This window comes from Ammospiza nelsoni, chromosome Z (assembly GCF_027579445.1).
Source record: "Ammospiza nelsoni isolate bAmmNel1 chromosome Z, bAmmNel1.pri, whole genome shotgun sequence".
Taxonomy (NCBI): domain Eukaryota; kingdom Metazoa; phylum Chordata; class Aves; order Passeriformes; family Passerellidae; genus Ammospiza; species Ammospiza nelsoni.
The window spans coordinates 53,018,035-53,035,070 of NC_080669.1; the positions used below are offsets into that span (position 1 = coordinate 53,018,035).

Genomic DNA, 17,036 nt, shown 5'->3' on the forward strand with positions numbered 1-17,036 from the left:
CAAATGTTTAATGTCAAGTAGGGTGCGTTGAACAAACTTTTGTGGAGATCTTGATTTAAGTGGTGAAACAGGAAGAAATTCAATGACAATCCAAGGAGGGGTCAAAAGGCTTAGTGTCATAGCTGAGATCAAACCCAGATGAAATTCAGTGTAGACAATACAAAGTGTTTAGGAAGAGGAAACAGACTGTGTAAATAGGTGGGCAGCTCTGCAGAGAGCTACAAGGAGAGGACTTGTAGACTATGGTGAATAACAAACATGGTGGTGATGCTCCATCTCAAATATACCAACCTTGGTATATTCCAACCTTACCAAGCTTGGAAAGGACCACAGTGTGCTGAATATTTAAGAGAAGAACAGGTTTAAATAAAAACTGATAAATATGATGTTAAGATGTGTGGGAAAAAAAATAAAAATTTTTCAAGTTCCATTCAGAAACAAAATCTTGATGTTTTAATAGCTCCCTGAAAACATTATGTCAACCTTGTGTAGCAGCCAAAAAAAGAAAATTATATATGGAGTTATGATGAAAAACATAAGGAACAGAAATCTCCTGATTTCAAAGAAAGGGTAGTTGAAAAAGCTACAGAAAAAGATAGCAAACATGATGAATAGTAGGAACGTCTCAGAAACTGAACAAAGACTAGGGATTTTCAGCTTAGAAAAGAAGAACAACTGGAAAGTTTGAGAAGGATTATGAAGAATATGGCTGGATAACAGCTGCCCAGTATCTTTTCCTGAATAATGACAAAGCGCTGGTCACGAGCAGGGAAGACACTTTTCCATGAAATATGCAGTTCAAGTCAAATCTTCATCAAAGGACTTTCTCATTGAGTTTACATGGGTCAAAAAAGGAATTTATATTTTTAAGTTTATTTATTTGCCATAAGAGGATATTATTACAAATTATTTACAAGCCACAGTCATCAGAATTAATTCTATACTTTTAAAAATTTATTTAGTCACTTCTATTCCTTCACTATGCAAAAATAGGTCAGAGTATCAAAACTTGGTTAATAAACATGAACACCATGAAAGTTCAACTTTTCTATTCATAACCTACAAAAAATAATGTAAAACCATAATGCAAGAAGCAATGGAAGCATACCTATTTCTTAATATACTTGTAACCAGGTCTCCTAACAGCAGTGTGGTAGTTAGCCAGTGTACACTAAGATGATACCATTAACACCCTTCATCCCCTCACCCCTCCTTTTCAAATGCCTGAGGTAGAATGTGGCTGATAACAGAAAGTATTTGTGGGAGAACAGGATAAACAAGCTGTCATGGTTATCAGTGGGCTGAGTTGCTGACTGAGCTTTGTTTATTGTGATGGGCTATAGGAATGTGCAAAGGGAAGTTTAAATATGGGATCAGTGGGCAACACTAAACATATCGAGTGCCAGCAGTTATCAGTCAACATGAAGCCTTCTGTCTGATGGGAGAGCTGTTGTGTGGAAGCCATGGGGATTCTGCATGTGGCCTGGAACATTTATTACTTCTACTAACATGCTATGATGAGCTGACCTCAGCTGGATGCCAGGTGCCCACCAAGCATCCACCTCAACAGAACAGTGGGGACAGAAAATAAGATGGAAAGAATTGTAGGTCAAAATAAAAACTGTTTAATAAAGTACAAGCAAAGGCTGTATGGAAGCAAAGGAAAAAATTATTTGTTCTCTATTTCCCACCAGTAGATGATGTTCAGCCACTTCTTGGGAAGCAGGGCTTCAGAACGCATAGAGTTTTCTTCAGGAGATAAATATGAAGAGTAAATAACCCTTTTCTCTGTCCATTCTCTTAGCTTTTGCTGCAGAGAAAATCCTATATGGTATGGAATAACCCTTTGATCAGCTGTGCCCCCTTCCTTGATTTTGCCCATCCCCAGCCTACTGATGCAGGGAGGTTGTGTTGGGAGTGCCAGCGCCTCCCAGCAGTCCCAAAACACAGGTGTGTTATCAACATCTTCCTGGGTACCACTGCAAAGCACAGCACTGTGAGGACTGCGGTGGGGAAAACTTAACTATGTCTCAGCCAGACCCAATGGTCACACACACCTGAATTTCACCTCTGTCTTGTATTAAAGATAATTAATAGTAGTTTTTCAGTTACTAGCATTCCTGTGGGCATATGGGTCATTTGAGGGAGTAGTGCAGGTGCATTAAGTTACTTTAATGTAATTGAAAAATTTTCAAAGAAAATTGCAAAATAAGTTAATTTTTACACATTTCTACTAATGAGATCACAGTGCTTCAGAAACTGGCCCAGTATAATATACATTTAAATTTTCCAGACTAGTAATTTAGCCAAAGTTGATGCAAACTTTCAAAAATTGGTTGAGAGCTGGGTAGTAGGCTTGAATATTTCCCTTTATATCCCCTTATATAAAAACACAGCTAAGATTTTTTTTACTTGTTGCAATATTGAGTTTTATAGCTGTAACTCCCTTCATGTGGAAAAGATCTCTGTATGATATTAACCTTTTTTTTTTTTACTCTAATACTCCTGGTCTGTTTTATAATTCATGTGGCAAATATCCATCATAATAATGATCTAAAATAATGCACTTATAACTTATATACACTGCTAAGAATCAAACATGTTAGGAAGCTGTCCACTGAACTTTATAAGCACCCTGATAAATTATAAGATGTATGGTTTATGTAAACAAGTGGTACAATTGTATATTTTCCTTAACCTGTCAGTATGTTTCAATAAAAGCAACATCACATAGCTATTAGAAAAGCTTATCAGATATATCAGCTAACAAAGAGCTTCTAAGAAGTAAATGAGAACCAGCAACACATGTTGGCAAATAGATAAGGATTTTTTTTAACTTAGTAATGGAAATGCACATTTAATAGTAATGGAAATGCTCAGCTTTATGACTGAGAAGAATTACCAAAACCAAAAATAATTGAAGCAGATGCTTGCATGCTGCAGCAAGTTCATGACTTGGTAACGGTGCATTTCAGCCATTAAAATTTGAGGAGTTGCATAGATGGAAGCCAGAAGTTTGGACACTATACATATTTGCTTTTTACATGTCCTCCTTTGAGTTTTCAAATGCCTGATTCCAGAGCCAAATGTGCTTGATGTCTTAGGTAAAAATATTAAGACTTCTTTAGTTTACTGTTTTAGGAGAAAGATTAGTTTGAGTTAGATGCCTAGTGTGTGGGATTCATCTTTCACTAATGGCTACTAAGGACTGGTAGTACTGCTAAATTCTTGCTACTTATTACTATATTTTTAAGGAAAGATATTGATGCACCTCATGCTATTTCAGTCCTACTTTCTCATTCTGTTATAGAGAGCTAGATAAAGTTCATTCATTTGGGTTTTGTGTCACTTGTTTCTTCCTGTAGTTCTTTGCAATCTGCTTCATATTGCTTTGACAATCTAAAATAGTCCTAAAATGGAAATTAATTTTCTTTGCTGCTCCTTACACCTAAGATTTTGCTAAGATGCCATCCAAAAACCCCCAAAACCACAAAACCAAAACCAAAAACCAAAAAGCCCAACAAAAAAGTGACCCAAATGAAGCAAGTTCTTATTTTCAAATTTACTTTCCAATTTATAAATCATATAATTACTTGTATTTGCAATCACTTCTGATCAGTCTGCTCTCTTCTACTGGTAGATTTTTTTCTCACTCTTTCATCAGTAAACTATTACAGGTGACTATTCAGTGATATAGTAATTTGAAGAAAAAGAGTTCTTTATGCTTGGCTGGTTCATTAAATAACTCCAAATTTTCTCCAGGATTTTTCCACACAACAAATATAGTCCTCTGTAGTACAGTAACAGCTCACACGCATCTTTCATTTGCATCTGCTCTAGTGATGTTGTAATTAAGCCCTAAAATAATCTCAAGATAGAATATGGCATAATGAATTCAGTTTCTCTTCAAACATTTTAATAAAATGCTTTTTCTTGTCACTTAAACATCATTCAGATGACACTGTCATTCTGATACTTGTTAACTGTGTTTCCTAAAATGTTGCTGTTATTAGAGTGGATCACTAATACATCTTCTTGGGCTTGGGAAGCAATCATATCAGTGCCTTTTCTGCTTATGAGATATTGCAGAAATAGATAATTCTGGATTATGCTCAGTTTAATCAGAAAAGTTTGGGAACCCAAAGATTTTCTGTTGAATTTCAAGGTGTACATAAAAGCACTTTATAAAGACTGTATTTTCCTGAAAAAAAGTGAAAGCACAAATATCAACTTTAATAAATTTAGATAAATTTTTCCTTTTGATATTGTTTAACTGATTGGCCCATTGGAATTATTTGAATATAAAAGCCTCTGTGTGGCTGGAATGTTTTTGGTTCACAGCTAATAACCCTGAGCCCTAGTTCACTTCGGAGGTTCCTAGGTGTTGCAGTTAATCAAAATAAGCAGAGATAATAAGAATTACTGTTGTTGAACTTTGAGATAAGCTATTGTTTTACTGATGAGAAAGTAAATGCATGGGGTAGACATTCTTAGTACTGATAATTTCTGCAACCTGTGATATGGCAGCTCTCTGAAATAAAACACCTATTGAAGAAATGTCACTTATCAAAGGGTAGCTAGATCTGAACTGATGAAAAGAGCATTTTCAAGGTTGTATGGAATAGCATTCAGCTTCACAAAATAAAATTATTAGGAATGTGGAGTCTTTATCACAAAATAGAATCTCCCAAAGGAAATATCAAACACAAGGCAATACCAAGGCTGTCACTAAATGTGCTTTCCTCAAGATGACAGCTGTAATGGGACATAGTCTGCTGATTTATCACAGCAGAAAATGCTGCCTCTATAGAAAAGAGCAAACTTTATGACAATTTATCTGAGACAGGGCCGCTGTGATTCTCTAGTACTGTATTAGTCTCTCCCATGATGCTGTGGCATTTTAGAGCTACAAAGCCAGACATTCCTAGCCCAATTCCCTTCTCTTCCCACACCTGGCAGAGAACCAAAAAACAAATGCCCCATTCCCAATCCCTCATTTGCAAGGCATGACTGAGAATTTGAAAAATGGGTAATAAACCGGCCAACAAAGTGATTGGAAAATGGGAAAGACAATCGCTTCCAACCACTGCATAACGAGTTGTGTGAAAAAAGGTGCTACAGCAAGAAGCAACACAATGTGTTTGATTTCCTGTGAAGCAAGATAAGTGTAGAATTCATACTCTGCAATCCAGTATTCCACAATGAAGAAAAGAGTTTAAAAGTATTGGTTAAAAATGCAAATAAGCCTTCATGGTCATAATAGCAAATTAAATTTCTATCTTTTTTGTGTGGTTCTTAAGTAATTTCTTTAGCAAAAAAGAATGTGTTTTTAAGATTAGAAACTTGAAGAAAAGGAACTTAGTAAGCAAAAGAAATTAAATTAATACAGCTACATCCTAAGAATATTCAACTGGATTGTGATTCAGCTCCCAACGCAATCATTTAAAAGCAAAGCATCTTTGTTAATAATCACCCAAATTTATTTTGTGAGTACTGAAATGAGAAGGGCACCTCTAAAGTTTTGTGCAAAACTGACCTTTAAGGTAAGTGAAATTAATCACATTTTCAAGATGCCTTTCTTTGTTCATTACTATACAGAGACTACTGAAGATATTTCAAATTAAACTAAGTTTTAAATAACTGAAAAGTAAGTGAGGGAAATTCTTTTCATGTTGAAACAATAGGGGTTTTTTGCAATAGGAACAAGTAAAGCTATCTAGAACAGTTTCTTGAGTTACAAGAAACAATGTAGAACACTGGATGAGAAGTTAACATTTTTTTAAAATTCCATAGAAGAATATCCCATAATTACCATTTTACAAAATGGAGGCTTGCTGCATTTGCTGTGTGCATGTCTAGCAAATGCTCTATTAAGGGTCAATTTTGGGATTGAAATGCTGCTGTGAGAGTGCTCAAGCTCCTGAGATCTTATTTACTAAAAGAGGAAAGTTTGGAGAACCCAGAATTGTCCTTGAAGATAGAAGTTTCTTTTTTAAGAATTTAAGATGATTATCCAGAGTTAAGAGTTGCTGGTTTAAATGCACTTGTGAAATATAGATTGCTGCCAATACATGTGTAAGTTTTTTAAGAATTAAACAGCTTATTATCTGACTTTACCAATGCAGGAAAATTGATTCACTACTTGGTTATTGGTCTGATGTTCACTTGAACTTTTTCACTCAGTCTTTTAAATTCAAAGTATTTTAGAAACAGCCTAAAATATACCACTAAATAATTAATAACTTTAAATATTCAGTATTTTAATTTGGACTCCACTTGCTTGATAAATAGGTTTTGGATTTAAAGAATGAAATAAATATAAGACTGTATGTATTCCAAAACAAGCAAAGCACATCCTGAAGCATTTTGATTTGTGGGGCAAAAGGAAAGTGACTACCATGACAAATGTCAGCAATTCATGTGGCGTGAGTGACAGGAGGATTGAGCTGACCTTATGAAGTTCAGTAAGGAGAAACACATGGTTCTGAGTCACAATAACCCAGGCACAGATTAAATAGCTAACTGGCAATTCTGCTGGAGATTTTGAGGGACATCTGGTTGGATATGGACTAATAGCACACTTTCACCATGAGCAAAACAAGCTGCATACTGAGATACATTAGATCTGTGGCCAGCAGATCAATGAAAGCAGTTATTTTCATCATAAACTGTGAGTTACTGAAACACTTCCTGTAGTTCTGCGACTCCAATTAGAGAGGGAATTGGAGAAGCCATCAGAGAACCAGTAGGGGAGCTTGCAAGGAGGACTAAAGAGATGTTCAACTTTACTCGAGTAGGAAAGAGGAACTAAAGAGGGATCTAATAGTTAGCAGCAACAGGCTAAGAACAGCTAGTGAAGGATAGTTGCAAACAGTGTCATAGCAATCTGTTCTTCATAGTGAGCAGTGCTCTAAACAGGGACAGTGGTCACAAATTGACTTTGGGTCTTTGTATCTGGTCTTGAAATACATTGTTTGGGGTTATTTTCCTAAATGCGAGGGTAGTGTAGTGTTCCGTCTGACACTTGGAGATGCTGTCAACTCATCAGCTTTGGAAATTTCTCAGACTCAAGTAGATGAAGTAATCTCTGGAATATTCAGTATTGGTGGTAACCCACTTTCCAGCAGGAGATTGAGAGAGATGAGTTTCTGGGCGAGATGAGTTTTTCCACCTAGTGTGTGAATTCGTGATTCATTGCTGCAACACTTGAGTACTGTACAGCAGAAGTGTTTTTTTCTTCACAATGGGATCTGATTGATGAGGGACTAATATTGATTTCTTTCTGTAAATGGGTACTGAATAGGGAAAAAGTAAGATCAAAATTTCACTCTTAATTTTATGTACTTGGTTGAATGCCTTAAAGATTTGTAGTAAACTTTAATTGTTCACAAAAGTCTTTACCTTCATCTGTGTTTATGGACTCAGCACATTAGCAAAGCTAACTCAGATAGCCAGAATGTGAAGAAAATACAACTGCTGTGACTTTTTCTTCTTCTGCATTCAGTTTCCTTAATAATAAGGTCAATCTTCAATTTCTATAGTTTCCCACTGTGTTTACTACATAGCTATGAGATGTTCTTCTCTTACCTGTCCATACTTACTTTCCCCTCTGCAGCTCCATCTTAGTAGATGATGTAGACTTCAGTGGGTAAAAGGTGTATAAGGTCCTTTCCTTAAAGATTGCTGCACAATACACAATGTACAAGGAAGACAAAGGAATTTTTATAGCTACAGACACTTTCATTCAGCCTGTTTTTTCCTCAAGAATAGGTATTGAAAATATTGGGAATTGTGTACCTACACATTCTAATTCTGTGTGCTCTTTTAAGACAAGAAGTCCTCTGTGCATCTTGGCTGCTTGAAATAAAGAAAGGTGAATACTTTTTAAGTAATATAAACTAGCAGAAAAATTCAACAAATATTAACTGAATTGATAATATTAATTGGATAAACAGTCATGACTTAATGACTGTTTGGAATAATAAAAGGTCTAGTAGAAAACAAGAGTTCTATGTATTTCCCCCCAGTAACTGATAAGTGACCTCAAAGGACAAGGAAGAGTTTGTCTAATCCTATTCTCTTGAAGATTTTTGAATCGAGGCTTGTTGAGACAGTGCCCTGATGTGTGAGTTTATTGTAGACTTGGAATAAGGGATTCTCCATTCTGCCCACTAAATTTCCCAGCACTGTCACCAGAAGAGTACAGAATTACTGTTTTCTTCATTCAGTCACATGATAGGCAGTTTTGTAACAAATACAGCAATTACATAAAACTAAGTGGCCAAAGTAATATGTGAATGTTATATAGTTGTTCTTAGTAAGTGAAAAATGGTCTACTACACAGCAGGCTACATAAGCCCAAGGCTGTAAAACAAATCCATGCAAAACATTTTTAATTTAAAATCCAGAAATTAGACTTTCAACGTCAAGTGGCTACAATGTTCTGTTCCCTTCACAGAAGCCAATTGCTAACATTTCTGAGATAATGTATTAAACTTGACTCTTAAGTGTTTATTGAACTGGAATCCTGGAAAACAGAGTAATTTTTTTCTTGTCCTGATTTGATGCTTTTTTAATTGAATTGCATTGTGGTCTTCTTGAACATGTAATTAAATTGTTAAATGTAATTGTTCATGAATGGAGGCAATTATGTTAAAAAAAGTGTATTATTTGATTTACATAAGAAGCTTTTGCTGACAGGGACTGTAATATTTTTGTTAAAATATGATAGTCATAGTCATAGTTACCAGACCATAGTGGATGAATCACATAGGTACAGTTTGACTAAATTATCTTTTAAATGAGATGATCTTATTCAAAAGATAATTTTAAAAAAGGTGATTACACAATTAAAGGTGATTACACAATTTAAATACTAGACTCATTATCTACTTCAAAAGTTATTGTTGCTCTCAAATCAGGTGAACCTCCCTGTGAAGAATACATTGCTTTTTTGAAGGATGCTGTAAGAGAAACTTGTAAGTTTTTGCAGCATTAATACTTATTTTGCAGTATTTCATTTTGTCCTTCACTTTGAAGTCAGCTGAAAAGCATTATTCTTGTCAAATAATGGCTATACCAACATTGCTGTGCAATAATTTTGGGTCAAGATGGAAATTCAACACTTAAAACTAGGGAGGAAAACTCAGCAGGGTTCATTAACTTCATTCAGTAGTGTCTTCAGTTGTCAAGTGACTAGATCATCATAATATGAGGTGAGCCAGGCTGCCTACACCTATTCTGGTGGTGACATTGTCTGTCTGATGTCAGATGGGCAGGATAATCCATGACACTGCCAAAATACTTACATTATTGAAAAATTGTTGGGTTTGGAATTTTTTACCAGAAAAAGTGAATGCACAGTGTGGACAGAAAGCTAATCTGTCTCAGTTTTGGAAAGGCAGCTCTACAGACAGCAAAAAACCCTCATATTTTATGAAAATCACAATTTTTTCACTTATATCCAATTTAACAGATGCATTTCAACTGATTCTTAGAGTAAATCCATCAGAAAAGATTATAGTTGAAAATATTTTAAATATCTGGACTTCTAATGGGGAGAAATATTGACAAAATAAGAAAATTGGGAGAAACTTTAACAATCAGCAAAGTGTTTATTGTAAAGCAGATAAAATTATTAAGTGATACTAAATGACTTATATTGAGTTAAAACTTGATCAGAAGTGATAAAATGTCTTGAAGATTTCTCACCAGCATAATAGACATGAAATCAATGTACAGCTGTATTTCCTGGTTTCAGCCATGATGACTGATGACTCAGCTTCTTCTGTTACCATCAACTGTCAATTTACAGAAATATCATTGAACTAATTTCCAAAATGTCTTTATTCATTCAACTAAATATTGTCTGTTCTCCAGAAATGTGAAGCTGATAAAAATGTTGTAGCGTACTGGCAACCAATTTTGCAAATCAGTATAGTACTCATCTTTTTTTTCAAATGTAACCTTGCAATACAATATATAATCACAACTTCTACATAATTTGAGAATATTGAGCAACAGAAGTGCTGACTTACACCTTGAAAATAGAGAAAAAAAAATCTGGTATGAAACCAAGTTGATAATCACTGCTAGGAACTTTCAGATCTCTATTTTCCTTTTACTTGTGCTCTTAAAAGTACTATTTACTGTGTTCCAAATTTCTGAATATAGCATGCATAATTTTTCTGTGCAAGTTAATGCAACTATGAAGGCCTAACACAAATTCACAAGGTATGCAGCCAAAGTCACATAAAATATTTCAAGTCTGGGGGAAAAGTTTAGATTATTGTGTGGGCTTTCACCTAGACTTTGTTATAAGGGGAAAATAATTTTTGGCTGAAAGTGGATGAAGTATATTTCTTCCCTCACCAAAACATGTATATTGTAATGAAGAAATTTCTCCCATGAACTGGAAAGAAAAAAAAGAGGCAAAATATTTTAGACTAGAAATTTCCTCCTCCCTTCCCCAGAAAGTTATTTGAATTTGTAACCAGAGGTGTCTTCAGTCATATTTCCTCTGTCACTTCTGTTGTTCTGAGAACATCTCCTATTCCTTCCTTGTCTGGTAACTCCTACCTGTTTTTACAGTTCTTCTAGTAGATTTCCATCTTCCCCTTATTTTCCCAGAGTACTGCCATCATTCTGTGTAGAGCCATTTTCTTATCCTTTCCTGTGGCTTTAATTAAATCTTCTGCATACTCAAATTTCAGCTAGATGCATCTGACTCCAGGACTGGTGCCTTGCTCTTTCTTGAGCCTTGGCTTCTCATAAAACCATATTGCCATTCCTCTTCTGAACAAAGGGCTCTTTCTGCTTCTACACACAGACACACAGATGCACAGACACACAGACACACAGATGCACAGACACACACTGCATTCTCTATAATTTTATGTGTGAAACTAAGAAACAAATATACTTACTAAAAAGTAGTATTTTGCTGTACAGATAAGTAAAAGCATAGTGCAAGATAATCTAAACTGAGTTTTCAGTTCTAATCTGAAATATAATTTGGAAAAAGTACTTGGTAAATAACTTTTTTTCAAAGGTTATCCAAAAGTACCGTCACTGCATTTATCTGTTTATGAAATGTCCACTGCTATTTTTTTTCATGTGTTCTCATTGATAGTTTTTCATATTTTCTTTCTATAAATAATTTAAAAAACCCTCTGTTCGGATCTTTGTTCCACTGTTTCAGCTTTCTAGTCTAATTCTTTGGGGTAGAAAACTTTATAAAACTCTATTATTCACCTGTTAATGTGAAAGAAAATTATCATGGATGAGCAGCTGTATCTAAATTCTCTACAGGCAGTCTGTGTCTTGCAACCTCATATCAAGGTAAATGGTGATATTTCGTTTCTTGTTTATGTTTTTAAAAGAACCATTTCAAAAATTTGTGGGATACAAGGAATTAAGCATTTTCCGTTCTGTCAGGATCTGAGAGGAAAAGAAGTTTTCACTGTCTCCATTTTAGATCTTCTGTCTATAAATCACTTTTTTTTTTTGTTTAGAATTAATCTTCAGTTTCCATTCTGAAAGGGAGGAAGGGGTATTAGTAGTGAACGTATTTGGGGTTTAGATTTATTTTTTTCATGGGAAGTGAAATTCTTAGGGTTTGGTTGAGGATTTTTTTTAAGTATGTGTGAAGGCTTTGCCCTGACTGTTGAAATAATGGGCTACCTTGGTGAAGCTGGGAGGTGGCGGTGTGCCCCTTCCCACTGGGCCAGGGGTGCTGTAGGCATGAGGACATCAAGTGGCCGGTGACAAAGAGCTGTCCTTGAGCAAGACTTTGAGCGATGTCACAACTTGAAAATTTACAGCTTTTGCTTTTCATACATCCAGGATTTGAACCTGTCTTAATGAGCACAAACTGTTACTGGTAGATTTATTCCCAAGCTGCTGAATTAAATTCTAATTTGCGAATCATGCTGGGCATGCATGTCAGCAGTTGGTATGGGAATTGTGTATTGGAGATGGTCCCAGTAGTCCTCACGATTTCAAATACTGAGGAGGTATATGCAAGTGAAGTACAGATGGTGGCTGCTTTTTCTTTTTTAAGAAAAAATGTATTTCTAACTCAGCTACTAAGAAAAGAGGCATAAGTCAGCCTTGCTGCTGCAATCATCTTTAAATTGGTCCATTTGTTACTACTACCTTACAGTCACATGGTGTTGAGATTGAATAATATGTTAAGTCCTTTGAATTTTACACAGCTCACATTTTTAAATGCTAGGAATTATGCTTCCCTTAAAAATGTTGTTGAACCCCCATTTTCTAATGGTTTTAAGCCCTTAAGAATCCAGGGAAGGAGCTTGCTCCAGTTTAGGACAATCCTCTGAATGAAGATGTGCTCTGTGCCTGTGTGAGAGCAGCCAAGAGGCAGCTGTTCAAAATGGTCATTGTAGCTTAAAGATCAGCTGAGCTCACCACACAGACACATCTGGTGGCAGCTAGCTGAACATACCCCTCCAAAGGAAGAAAATGACCTGGTTATGGATGTGCTACTATTTTAGAAGTAATTTTTTTAGAAGTAATTTTAGAGTAAAATTTTTTATTTTATTGAACACCAGAGGGCATGGAAGCATGTTACTAGAGAGGAAGAGATGCTTTGCAGACATGTTAAAGCACTTCTGGAATCCCATAGCTTTCATGATATCAAAACCTGTCAAAAGTGGGACTGTTTTACATCATCACAGAATCTCTCAGGCTAGAAGGCACCTCTGGAAATCCTTTAGTCCAACCCCCCTGCTCCAGCAGGGTCACCTGGAGCAGGTGGTCCTAGACCATGTCACTTGTTATCTTTATGGCTTTATATGTAGTTTTGATATGCTCTCAATATGAAGTGACCAAAACTATCACGCTATAGTTTTGCATCATTTTATTTTATTTCTGCCAAGAATGTTTCAGTAAATTATTAATGAACTTTCTTCATTCACCTGCAGTAACAAATGGTCTAATATTACTTTCACATCTGTTCAGTTTTTAGGGTAACTTGCAATGCCAAGCATTACCTCTTTCATCCTTTTCCTAAGTTAATTTTCATAATTTATGCTAGGAACTTTATGATAGTACTTTCAATATAAAATCTAAAATATAAATTCTCATTATATAATATAATAATTCTTGTGTTAGGACTGTGCAATTAAATATGTCAGTTGAGCTAAAGGAATTAATTATAAATAAATTATCTTAATTTTCATATACTTAAGTAGAAATTGAATTGGAATAAATAGAATGAAAAATTATTAAAAACTGAATATAATATTTTTTTCTATCTTCAGTAGAATTCCTTGTTTCAAAGTTAAGTTTGTTACATTTACATTGCTATAAATTATGAATTATTATTATACATTAGAGTAATGTGGTAAAGCAAGATTCTGGTCCTAGTTCAGGCACTGATATCCTTTTATGTTTAGTCTAAAACATCTAAGTTCCCCACTTCAACTTACATTTTCACTGCATGGAAAAAACAGTTATTTACAGACAGATAGTTTTCATTTTGATAAACTGACACAAAATAGATACCTAAAGTGTTCTATTGAATACTTCATTTTACAATTCTCTTTAAATATAAAAATGTAGACTATTGGTTAAGTCAATTTGTTTCTTTAAGACTTTAACAATACTTGGGAAGTTTGAAGTTTGAATCAATATTTGTGTATGGAGACAAGAGAATTATCTCCATTTTTTCCATGCAAGCATCATTTCTGGGATTTTCCAGTATTTTTTTCTGCCATGTTGACTACTAATTCACTCTAGTTATTTTCACAGGGTACATTTTCTTGGAGACTAAAGGTAAACTACAGTTTGCTAATTCTCTAAAAATTGGGCAGCCCTAATGCCTTTCCTCTAATTGTTCCTTTCCTCTAAAAAAGACATTGATGAACAAGACAAACATCCCTGTTTAAAAACTTATAAATGTTCTTCATCATCTTTAAAAGACAGATGGATGTACCTATCAGAACAGCAGGAGAATTAATCCATGCTTTTTCACTGTCACACAGACAAACTGGGCTGAGTTGTACAGACTTTAAGACTCAGATTTCCCAAGTCTTGCTGGCTGCAAATTCTATCTCCTGCTGCTCATTGAAGCAGGATCTTTATTTCCACCTTCACAAAAGATCACTTTAATATTATAGATGATGCAAACAGCATCATGTGTGCTAACAGCAAATTCAGTAAATTGAAAAGCAGACTATAAACTAAGCTTATTTCTTTTGCATTTCAGCACTGTCCAGAGCTGTCCCATTTTTTGCCCTTGTCCTAAGGCACTTCTCAAATTAGCTCTGATCTAAGTGACTCTGATGCCGCTTCTGTTGCAGTCACCTAGAAGTAGAATGTGCTCCTGCCAAATAGTTTTTGAAATCCCACTAAAAGCATAGGATTTTAAGTGTTCAGGGCAAGGAAGGACTATAATTCTCTGGCAGATCTTTGTGAAATCAAAGAAAAAATTGAAAGGCTTCCTAGGTAATTTGCTGAATATACATTTTGTTTATCTGTAAAATCCCCTTTCAATAAGGCAGCTCCAAACATGAGTCAAAGGTGCCTGGTAATCGTTTGCACAAGCTCTTCAATTTCATTTGTACTAAAATTAGGTTCCTCAGTAGTTCTAGAGACGCCATTTGTCCTTGAAGTTTATCAGCATCCTTTGAAAGAACAGATAAATAGAAAAGCTTTGATTTCGGCCGTGATTTAAAAAACATGACTAAAACAAACATTTCTTATGCAAAACTTTATTTTTGTAAATAAAAATTTAACAGATAAAATAAAATTTCTTGGAAAATTACCAGAAATTATAGCATTTCTATAGAACTTTTAATCTGGCTACAATTTAAAAAATACTTTCAATCATTTTTTTTACAGAATTCTGTAGTTTATGACTTTATAAACTGAAGATCAGTGCTCACTGCTTGTATGAGGTCCATAGATAACCATAGCAGTGTGTACCAAGGATAAGGTGTTTACACAGACTACAGGGGCTGTCAGAGAAACTCAGATAAAAACCTTTCTCAGTAAAAGTTGTTGGTGCAAATTTCATAAAAACTCTGCTAGACATATTTCAGTAGTCTTAACATTGCTGCATGGCTTAGCACTTTCACTGTTAAAATAACTTATTTCTGAGCTCAGGCATCTCCTGGTTTTCATTCTGATATTCCCTTCTTGATGATATCTGTCACCTATAGTAGGTAGTGTCTGTACGCATGACTAATGGAAGAGCTATCTGCTTAGGCTGGTATATTTTTGACATCTCTCTTCTTGCTCTCCAGTATTAGTACTTTAATCTGTAGGGAAGAATTTCACACTTTTTTAATCCTTCATACACTTATCTATTCATGTGATTTGCTTACAACACAGACGCAGTCATTTTACTTTCTGAGCGGGAGCTTCATCAAATGACTCTGGTGACAATGACCCTTTAAATTAGTCATCAGTATTTACAATAATTTCCACACAATGAATATGTGAGAGGCCACAAATAGTTAATGACTGATGAGAAAAAACCCTTTATAACATGCATTTCAAATCAGGTTGTATCTGTAAAAGTAGCACCAGCAAAAAATACAATACTATAAAAGTTACTGAAAAAGCAAACCCAGATATTTCATGATGCTTTCAGAATTATTGCATATTTCCTAATTAAAAAAGGAAGTAAGTACATGCTTATGTATGCATATTTGTATGTCCTCCTTCTTGATAATTTTTAACTCTTTAGTGCAATCGTTTTATAGGAATCTAGAATATCATTAAAACAATTAGAAGTTGACAATTGTAGTAGGCTAGATATATGAGAAACCCTTTTGACAGAAGGGCTACAGGCTATGCTGAAATTTATAAATCACAAAAAAATTCTCAGCAGAGCATTCTTATGGAGTCACAAGAGTAGTGTCACTACTGCCAAACACTTCAGAAACTGCTGTTGAATAAAAAAGCCTTGCAGAAATATTTTAGCCAGATTTTTTTTCACAGACACAGACTGCAGGATTAAGCACTAAAGCTAAGAAGGGATGATAAAATAATAATAATTGGAAAGCATTTGCAGTACAAAGAGATACTAGTCTAGGGCAGACTATTTAAGTCTACAGAACAAAACATGGGGAGAACATGCCTTTTTCTTGATACTTGATCCCAAATGAAATAAGTTGTGATTTATTTTGCATTGTACACATTAATAGAGCCAAGCTGGTTTCAAAAGTAATATATATTCAGACTTCCTGAGGTGTTAAAATAGATCAGAGTGATGAAAAAATGAAAGACTGAAGGAAATCTGCTTGCCTTTTGAGGGGGTTAAAAGTTCAAGTTTTCAGTTTACAACTCAGTCAGATTTGGGTAGGGTTTTTTTGTTTAGGGTGACCCTTTTTTTGCAGGTGAAAAAGGAATACTTCAATTTTCAGAATACTTCAAATTTCAGGATACTTTTCCCAGAGGAAAAAGTAATATTCTGCATAAAGGAACAATGTAAATAATGGAAGTCAGAAGAATTTTTTAAAAATAACCTTGAAGTTCTCCAAAACCTTAATGAAATATAGAAAATAATTTTATTTAATCCTAGGCCTTACATATTTTTAGCTTTCCAGCATAAACTTTTATTGAAATAGCTCTATGTGAAAATAAACACTATTATTCTACTGGAGAAAATTAGAATGTCATTTTATCCTATATTCAAATTGTTCCCTCATAATTCTTGTTTTGGAGGTTGTGTTTAATTTGTTTTCGTAGCAAGACGGAAAGAAAAAAAAGCTGGGAATCTATCTAGTCCATAACAAAATTTACATGAATATTATTAAATTATTTATAATTTGAATTTTGTGCAAGATATATCTTTGAAATGGTGGGTAAATATTTGATGCTAGCCATACAAAATTCAGTGGCATTTTATTTGGAGGTATCCAACAAAACCATAAGACAGTATTTGAAAACAGAAGGAATAACTCTGAGAGAAGCATCTGTAAAATGCTCTATGCTAATGTAAACCATCCTGCCTGTTGTAATGACCTCAGTTTGAACTCTTTCCAAGTTTCCAGTTGTGGATAAAT

General features: G+C 34.7%; 1 protein-coding gene across 1 annotated transcript in view; it reads left to right on the forward strand.

Moving 5' to 3' along the window:
• PDE4D (phosphodiesterase 4D) overlaps positions 1-17,036 on the forward strand; it is a 348,269-nt gene that overhangs the window by 176,200 nt on the left and 155,033 nt on the right. The window lies entirely within an intron of this gene.